A 6,426-nucleotide genomic window follows, 5' to 3' on the forward strand; every position below is an offset into this window, starting at 1 on the left:
ATTATCTTCTTTATTTTACTTATCATTATTGTTATTTTCTTTTTATTTTAGGTATAGCAAAGGGGAAGTTTATTAACAAAGTGAGAATTAATTAGCACAGTGAGGAGTTTATTAAAGGAGAGGGAAAGGAAAACAGAGCTCTCAAGAAGGGAGAGGTTCCAGGAAATGGGTTGCCAAGGAAAAACTGTGGCAAGGGGTTTTTATTTTGGTCAGGAAGGGCTTTGTCTGGACTTAGGTTCTAGGTGGGGCTTGTATGTGCATTCCCCTCCTGGTAGGAAGGGGAACATGCTGTATGGGTACAATTATTTTCCTAATTTTGAAGTGCATACCAAGGTCAGGAGATTCTTTGTCTTGAAGCTTTGGGTCATGAAAATCATTATCTTATCTTCTTCCTGGAATGTGGTAGGGCTGCATTCCCCTCTCTTCAGAGGAATTCCTAACTGCTGTTATGGGCACAAGGGTTGAAGAAAACTTCCGGCTGATATTGGGTGATGATGGAGGGGACAGCAGGTAAGGATACTCTATCAGAGGTCTATTTAGAGTAGAGGCCCATGCTAGAAGTCATGATGGGTGTTCAGTTGGATACTTTATCCCAACCACTACTTGCAGCTTGATGGATGTTTTTCTTTACATACTGAGGGTCAGGAGTCCCAGTTGTGTCTGGGGGCATTGAATAGGGGTGCTGACACCTGATGGGCAGTTTCCCATTCAGAGACAAAGAGGGCCTAGAAAACGTCTTTTCCAATCCTCTTGAAAATAAATTTTGGGGATGTGTTCCCCACTGTGAGTCCAGAAATCATCCTTTCCATGTGGACTGGGTACCTTTGTGAATTACATCCCAGCATGTAACCCCAGAGACAGGGGGCTGCTGACAGGATTGTCTGGGCTAACCTGCACTGGGGCAGTTGTCCCCTGGTTGTGTTTTGTCTCTTTCCATGTGTGAATGATGGCATTAGCATTAATTTAAAAGAAAATGTGGGAGAGGCCGAGAGTAGGTCATATTTAGGCAAATATTGAATTGTCTCAAGGTGGAGTAGATAAGCTCCATAGACCCAAGTAAAGTCTCACTAAAATTTGAAGTATTTGACAGTATGGGGGCAAACCAAGAGGGAAAGTCAGCTTACATCAAAATCAGGGGAACTAGGCCTTTTGGAAGGCTCTCACTAAGCAGTCTTAAAGGGGTTGGGCAGCATAATATATGTAGTAGGAAAAGGCTCCAAGTAGCATTCTCACTGTCTTTCTGTAATTGATCAAGCCACTGAAAAGTGCACCCAGAGTTATGCTCCTAGAGAAAATTGGCCTGAAGAGAGAGAAGCCTTCATATGATTAGACAGAGTCAATAGGACAAACAACAAGGAAAATTGTCTATGTGCATCTTTATAAAGACTGAGAAGATTATGTAGTTCCCTGATATGGTTAAAGAATTTAAAAATAAATCCTTCAGAGTCATCATGACATCAAAAGACTTGTTTGAAATAGAGATGGGGGCCTGTTAATTAAGAAGATCCAAGGATGAGAAAATTCCTGCAAAAAAAAATCCTGAGTACAGTTTCAAGTAAAGCTGAATCATTCTGATGTGAACAAAGGGAGTCTAGATGTTTTCTGGCCAATGGACCAAAATATGACGCAGGAATGAGGGGGCACAAGGGTGATCAGGCTCACACTAGCAGTGAGACATGGGTTCCTGTCCCACACTCAGGAAGAATTAGAGTCTTGGACATAGAGAGTAGGTATAGCAAGGAGGAAGTTTATTAACAAAGTGGGGAATTTATCGAAGGAGAGGAGAGAGAGAGAGAGAGAGAGAGCAAGCTGCCAGGTCTGGGACTCGAACCGTGGTCAGCCATGTGGGAGTCCAGTACCCCTAACCACCACACCACCTGCTGGCCCTCTCTTGAGGGGTATCTTTAAATGTATGACTGTTTCCTGGGGTTTGAGAGATTCAATCACCTGTGTCCAATAGAGCTAGTACACTTCGTTTTTGGGGCCCAAACCATAGTTACTGTGGTAAAAGAATAGTCATCTGCCAGAAGGGGCCTGCATCCCTGTGTGGGGACTGGTCCCTGTCACTGGCAGAGACCAGAGGCAGGTGCCCAAAGTGAGGCTGTTTACAAAGAGGAAGGCTGCCATGGTTATAATCCAGTCTAATAAATAATTTATTGCTCCACCAATTTACCAGAGATCATCCAATCAGAAATCCCATTGTTTCTTTGAGTTCAATACAACCTGTATTGGCTAATTTTATGTATCAATTTGAGTGGACCATAGGGTATCTTGACATTTGGTCAAACATCATCTGAGTGTGAAGGTGTTTCTAGATAATGGTAGCATTTAAATTGGAGGGAAATTGCCTGCCTGTTTGAGCTGGAACATTAGTTTTTGCCTGCTTTCAGACTTGAACTAAAACAACAGCTCTTCCTGGGTCTTCCTGGGTCTTGACTCAGCTGACTTGCAGCCTAGAACTATATCATCAATACTCCTGGCTTTCCAGCTTACTAACTACATACCTTGGGACTTGTTGCATCTGTAACCACATGAGACAGTTTCTTATATCAAAAGTGGTGTGTGTGTGTGTGTGTGTGTGTGTGTGTGTATGTGCATGTATCCTATTGATTTTGCTCCTTTGGAGAACCCTGGCTAATATATAACCTTGTTTGTTCATCTGAGGGCTTACACTTAAGCTGTGAGTGGTTTGTTTGGCTTAGGAGAGGGCAGCCTGGTGGGGTTATGTTTATAGAACTGTAGACAAAACTTGGCTGTGAGTTTGAGTTTCCTGAATTTCTATTAAATCCCGGGCAACTATGGCCTCTTGAGTTGCTTCAGCATTAGTCAGCATTGCCAGTGAACAGGACTTACACTTGTCAGGAGTCCTCCTGAATAACAACTGTGAGATTCAAGACTCAATTTCTCCTCCTCAGACTTGTCAAATCATCATGCCACGTGCCACCTCCTCCCTGATTAGCCCACTCTGTCATCACCAGCTGCTGGAGAGCTTTGACTTCAGCTAGCATCTTCCATTGACAATCTGCCCAGGAGGTTATGAGCCTCATGTAGGGTGGGCAGCTCTCCAGGCCATAAAAAAGTCCACATCAACAAGGTTTATGTGGACTATGGCCCAAAGACTACTGGTGGGGAGGGGGATGTTGTCATTCCACCTTCTACACTAATTGTACTAATACCTTTAGTAGGGATACCATTTTCCATCCTGCAGCCAAGTGTTTAGTATCATCCCATCAGGTGGAGCTTACTGTCTATTGTCAAATAGACTATATACAGCCAGGCAGCCCTTCATCTGCTTCCTGAGCTAGGTCCTTAAGGAGAGATTGGGCCTCAGGGTAAAAGAAAGAATGTGACTCCTCCGCATGAGAACTGATTTCTCCTTCCTGACTCTCTTATCTCTTATATCTTCGTGACTTTGCAGGGGGTTATCAGTAAAGGAGAGAGTAAGTTGTCCTCACCACTGTTATGGTATTGTGCTGCCTTTTCCTATATAGGGCACCAGTCTTCTTCTTCTCTAGGATGCTCCCCTCCATCTGGTCTCCAGGTGAGGTTGGACTCCCATCTTTCTGGGTTGTGTCCTGGTGAGAAGCAACCAGAGGAAGGCCCATCTTAGTTCAATTGGTTTGGAGAACCTGTAGCAAGACAGCTACCTCCTTCAGAGTACTGAGTGGGGCAGGAATACAGGGGTCTTCAAAAAGGTCACGGAGCTTGATGTGTCACCAGTGGTGCCCTGGCTGTGGCAAGAGAAGGACCCGATTGGGGGAGTTCAAGGAGGCGGGCGGTGGTGGTGATTCTGGCCTGGACCTGCCCCAGCATGGAAGTGTCCTGGGGTCTGTGGGGAGTAAGATCCAGAGGTGGCAGCCCGGCCTGCACAGGGCATGATGTTGAATATGTGGAAGGCGAGGGAGCTGGTGGACAAAGCCATCAATGTGGTTATGAATTATTCAGGGGTTGAATCTAAGGTTTGAGAAGCAACGAATGATGATCCTTGGGGGCCTTCTGGGCAACTCGTGGGAGAGATTGCCAAGGCTACATTTATGTACAAACAGTTTCTAGAACTTATGAACATGCTTTTGTCACAAATGTTAAGGACAATAAAAATAACTGGAGAAGAGTAGTTTATAAGTCACTACTGCACCTAGCTTACCTCATAAGGAATGGCTCAGAGAGTATTGTTACAAGTGCCAGAGAACATATTTATGATTCACGATCCCTGGAAAATTACCACTTTGTAGATGAGTATGGCAAGGATCAAGGTATAAACATTCACCAAAAGGTGAAGGAATTGGTTCAATTTGCCCAGGATGACGATGGTCTTCATGAAGAACAAAAGAAGAACAAAGACAAATATGTCGGGGTTTCTTCAGACAGTGTTGGAGGATTCAGATACAGCGAAAGATATGATCCTGAGTCCAAATCAAAATGGGATGACAAATGAGATAAAAACAAGAGTGCTTTTCCATTCAGCAATAAATTAGGTGAACTCAGTGATAAAACTGGAAGCACAATTGATGACACCATCAGCAAGTTCCAGAGGAAAGATAGAGAAAACTGTCCAGAAAGATGCAGTGACAGTGATGAGCAAAAGGAAGCAAGAAGAGGCAGATCTCCCAAAGGTGAATTCAAAGATGAAGAGGAAACTGTGATGACAAAGCATATACATATCACACAGGCCACAGAGACCACCACAACCAGACACAAGTGCACAGCAAATCCTTCCAGAACCATTTATCTTGGAGTAGCAGCACATTACACAGGGGACAAAGCAAGTCCAGGCCAGAATGCTTCAATCCATATACCTCAGTCTTCAGTCAAGACTTCAGTGCCTAGCAGCAAGTCATTTGGTGACCTTGTTGATCTGTTTGACAGCACCAGCCAGTAAATAGGAGAATCAGCTGATTTATTCAGGGAATTTGTTGACTTTAGCTCAGCTGCTGCATCAGGCCATTTTCCTTCCCAAGTAACAGCAACAAGTGGGAATGGAAACTGGTAATTGGAATGCCTTCAACCAAGCCCCATTGGGCCCTGCTGCTTCCAGTGGTGAGCTCTTTGGCAGTGCCTCCCAGCCCACTGTAGAATTTATCAGTGGCTCATAGCCAACATTGGGTCCACCTCCAGCTGCCTCAAATTCTTCAGACCATTTGATCTTATGGGCTTGCCCCAGGCAACCATGACATCTTCACAAAGTATGAATTTCTCTATGATGAGAACTAATACCGTAGAGCTTGGTTTGCCATGTCAAGATCACAGAATACCGATATGGTTCAGAAATCAGTCAGCAAAACCCTGCCCTCCACTTGGTCTGACCCCAGTGTAAACATCAGTCTAGACAACTTACTACCTGGTATTCAGCCTTCCAAACCCCAGCAACCATTGCTAAATACAATGATTCAAGAACAGAGTATACAGTAGCCTATGAATGTGATGACTCAGTTTTGGAGCTGTGAAACTCAGTTCTCCATTAAACATGCTTCCTGTCCAGCCCCAAGCTGGCCCTTTGATGGGGGGGGACTCATGTCTATGAGCAGACCTACTATGATCACTGGCACTGTGGGAATGGCCCCTCTTGGAAGTACTCTGATGATGAACCAGAGCATGATGGGCATGAATGTGAACTTAGGGATGTCAACTGCTGGGATGGACTTTACAGGCACAGTGGGGATGAGCATGCCCAACATAGCCATGACCTCTGGAACTGTGCACCCCAAGCAAGATGCCTTTGCAAATTTTGCCAACTTTAGAAAATAAGAGATTGTAAAGAAGCAGATTGAATGAAGAATTTTTAGCTGTGCACATAGGTGATGTTAGAATAGAAAATGCTAATCAACTCCATTTTCTTTCACCAATTAATTAAAATAAGCTACATAAAGACCAAAAAGTCTGTTTTATAATAACAAAATATCTAGTATTTCAGAAGGCCAGGCAAGAGTACCTCAGGTAGGGCAGTCAGAATCATTTTCCCCAGAGCATAGACCACAGCTGGGATGGTGAGACCATTGAAAGCCTTTATAAATTGAAGAGCCCATTTAATTTCATAATTTGTGGGAAGACTGGAATGGGGCTGAAGAAATGTGTTTGAATCTCTTGATTTTATACTTTTCTTTACCTGAGGAACTTAATTTTTCTGTCCCTGAATTGCCTTGTCATAATTGGGTTTGTTCCTTTTACTACTAGAGTCCATATATAAAATCATTAAAGCTGGATGATCAGAATTTTTAATAAAAAAATATATTTTTTTCCCAAAAGGCATACATATGTGATTATGGCTAAATCAAAGGTAACTAGAATGTATGTACTTTTACTAATATTCCAGCAACACTGCTATTATACTATCCAAATTTTTATTGAAACAGAACCTCTTCAAGCAATTGGTGATAGCTATGGGACTTTTCCCATGTCTTCTGCTATGCTATAATAATCATGTGCAGA

General features: G+C 43.4%; 1 pseudogene; it reads left to right on the top strand.

Annotated features, from left to right (window-relative positions):
• Positions 1-3,878: 3,878 nt before the first annotated feature.
• Positions 3,879-5,745, top strand: LOC102484885 (clathrin interactor 1 pseudogene; annotated as a pseudogene).
• Positions 5,746-6,426: the final 681 nt, after the last annotated feature.

This window comes from Tupaia chinensis, unplaced genomic scaffold, assembly GCF_000334495.1.
Source record: "Tupaia chinensis unplaced genomic scaffold, TupChi_1.0 Scaffold143782_1, whole genome shotgun sequence".
Classification (NCBI taxonomy): Eukaryota; Metazoa; Chordata; class Mammalia; order Scandentia; family Tupaiidae; genus Tupaia; species Tupaia belangeri.